At 55.8% G+C, this 3,014-nt stretch overlaps 1 non-coding gene across 1 annotated transcript; it reads left to right on the top strand.

Moving 5' to 3' along the window:
• The first annotated feature begins 689 nt into the window (after window positions 1-689).
• LOC139968372 (small subunit ribosomal RNA) lies at window positions 690-2,563 on the top strand. The gene has a single exon (XR_011793376.1). It is a non-coding gene; the product is annotated as a small subunit ribosomal RNA (ribosomal RNA).
• The last annotated feature ends 451 nt before the right edge of the window (window positions 2,564-3,014 follow it).

The raw sequence follows: 3,014 nt of genomic DNA, 5'->3' as shown, positions 1-3,014 counted from the left end.
CGGATTCTATATATGAGGGGGGTAGCAGAGTCGATCCAAGACTCGAGAAGGCTTTTAATGTCTGTCGTGTGTGTATACGTGTCATGGTTGGACTCCAGCGGGCCCTTTCGGTAGGGTCAGCCGTCGTTTCATCGCGACCATGTGTTGCAACTCGGCGCTCAGAGCGGGGGTTTTCACCCACTCGCCCCGTGAGCAGAGGTGTCCCTCCGTGCACACGTATATATCGACGTTCAGATATTGAGCCTTTTCATCCGCAGAACCCCCGGTGGAGAAAGAGCAGGACCTCGGTGTCGTCAGATATCGAGCTTTCTCCACGGGACCCGTTCGGGCATGCTGCCGTTGCTGCGACCATGTGTTGCACTCGGCGCTCGGTACGGGCTTTTTCATCCAAGCAACGAATGCACGCTCGAGGCGTGCGATTGCTCTCCCCTGTTCCAGTGGACGAGCCGTCGCCCTCCCGCGTCGCTTCGAACCGGTCCCGTCTCCGAGGCGGGACCACTGCGACTCCTCTCGAGACGACCCAGTCGACTCGGGTAGAGATACACACCTCGAGAATCCCTTCGGGCGGTTCTTCGATCACTGTACCGTAATAGCACGGCATCGACAATTGAGAATTCAGAGAGAGAGAGAGGGGAGTGCGAGAGCGACTCCCGGACGGCGAACGGGCCCAGCCCGGTTCTGTCGACCGTTACCTGGTTGATCCTGCCAGTAGTCATATGCTTGTCTCAAAGATTAAGCCATGCACGTCTAAGTACAATCCTGAACATACAAGAGAAACTGCAGATGGCTCATTAGATCAGTTATGGTTTATTGGAGAAAGTCTTATACCATGGATAACTGTGGTAATTCTAGAGCTAATACATGCAACAAAGCGCCGACCCTTCGGGGGAAGCGTGCTCTTATTAGGAACAAGGCCAGCCCGGTCCTTTCGGGGTCCGGTCTCCGCTGGTGAACTCTAGATAATCATGCCGATCGCACGGTCTTGCACCGGCGACGCTCCCTTCAAAAGTCTGCTCTATCAACTTTCGATGGTAAGTTATGCGCTTATCATGGTTGTGACGGGTAACGGAGAATCAGGGTTCGATTCCGGAGAGGGAGCCTGAGAAACGGCTACCACATCCAAGGAAGGCAGCAGGCACGCAAATTACCCACTCCTGACACGGGGAGGTAGTGACAAAAAATAACGATACAGGCCTCTTCGGAGGCCCTGTGATCGGAATGAGTACACTTTAAATCCTTTAACGAGGATCTACTGGAGGGCAAGTCTGGTGCCAGCAGCCGCGGTAATTCCAGCTCCAGCAGCGTATATTAAATTTGCTGCAGTTAAAAAGCTCGTAGTCGGATTTCTGGCCGGGGCGGGCGGTCCGCCGTGAGGCGTGCACTGCCCGTTCCCCTTCTCCCCGTCAAACGGGAGTCGTGGGAGATTTTTCCCGGCCAGTGATTCGGTTGGTCGTGCGGTGCTCTTAACTGAGTGCCGTGCGAGACTGGAACGTTTACTTTGAGAAAATTGAAGTGTTCAAAGCAGGCCAAAGTGCCCGAACAGCTCAGCATGGAATAGTGGAAGAGGACCTCGGTTCTATTTCGTTGGTCTTGAGATCCTGAGGTAATGATCAAGAGGGACTGCCGGGGGCATTCGTATTGCGGCGTGAGAGGTGAAATTCTTGGATCGTCGCAAGACGCCCGACAGCGAAAGCATTTGCCAAGAATGTCTTCATTGATCAAGAACGAAAGTCGGAGGATCGAAGGCGATCAGATACCGCCCTAGTTCCGACCATAAACGATACCGACTCGTAATTCGCCGGCGTTCCTCCCATGACGCGGCGGGCAACTCTCCGGAAAACCAAAGTCTTTGGGTTCCGGGGGAAGTATGGTTGCAAAGCTGAAACTTAAAGGAATTGACGGAAGGGCACCACCAGGAGTGGAGCCTGCGGCTTAATTTGACTCAACACGGGGAAACCTACCCGGCCCGGACACAGTGAGGATTGACAGATTGAGAGCTCTTTCTTGATTTTGTGGATGGTGGTGCATGGCCGTTCTTAGTTGGTGGAGTGATTTGTCTGGTTAATTCCGATAACGAACGAGACTCTTGCTTGCTAAATAGTCCGGCCACCCGTCGTGGTGAGCCGCGAACTTCTTAGAGGGACAAATGGCTTTCAGCCATACGAGATGGAGCAATAACAGGTCTGTGATGCCCTTAGATGTCCGGGGCCGCACGCGCGCTACACTGGCGCAAGCAGCGGGTACATTTGCCCTCGGCCGAAGGTCCGGGTAATCCGCTGAGACTTCTCCGTGCTGGGGACAGGGACTTGTAATTGTGTCCCTTGAACGAGAATTCCAAGTAAACGCGAGTCATCAGCTCGCATTGATTACGTCCCTGCCCTTTGTACACACCGCCCGTCGCTACTACCGATCGAATGACTAGTGAGGCCATCGGATCGACCGTCTGGCACCCCGGCTTCGGCCGGTTGTCGAGGCGTGACGAGAAGACGGTCAAACTTGATCATTTAGAGGAAGTAAAAGTCGTAACAAGGTTTCCGTAGGTGAACCTGCGGAAGGATCATTACAGAACCCTTCCCCTCCGTGATCGGAGAGGGAACAAAGGGGGAATGTCGGAAAAGCCGTCACAGAGAGCCACGCGGAGAGAGCAAATTGGAAAAGCCGGGGGACTCGAGCGGGGTTTTCACCGCCTCCTTCCCCGTTCCACGGTCGAGGTCAGACCCCGCGCTTCGCCTTCGCTCTCTCCGACAAAAAGGAGACGGGCGTGTCACACACAGACCAGCCCGGGGAGTACCCGGTTCTTCTCTCGTCGTCTGTCCTCACGGAGTCTCGCAACTCCCGGTAGCTTCGAGGGAGAAGTCCCGCAAGGGTGGAGACGCCGTCGCCGTCCGCGGCGCGGCGCTCCTCGAGGCATTCTCCGCAGGGCAGAGAAGGGGCACCGGTGGTCGCCCGATTTCCCCCCAGTCGGCGAGTCTGACTCGCGCGACCCGCCCTCGCGGCGGTGGGGGGAAGGAGGG

The sequence above is a fragment of the Apostichopus japonicus genome, chromosome 5, assembly GCF_037975245.1.
Source record: "Apostichopus japonicus isolate 1M-3 chromosome 5, ASM3797524v1, whole genome shotgun sequence".
Lineage (NCBI taxonomy): Eukaryota > Metazoa > Echinodermata > Holothuroidea > Aspidochirotida > Stichopodidae > Apostichopus > Apostichopus japonicus.
The sequence above is the reverse complement of the archived record's forward strand: the minus strand, read 5'-3'. Positions and strand labels throughout refer to the sequence as shown.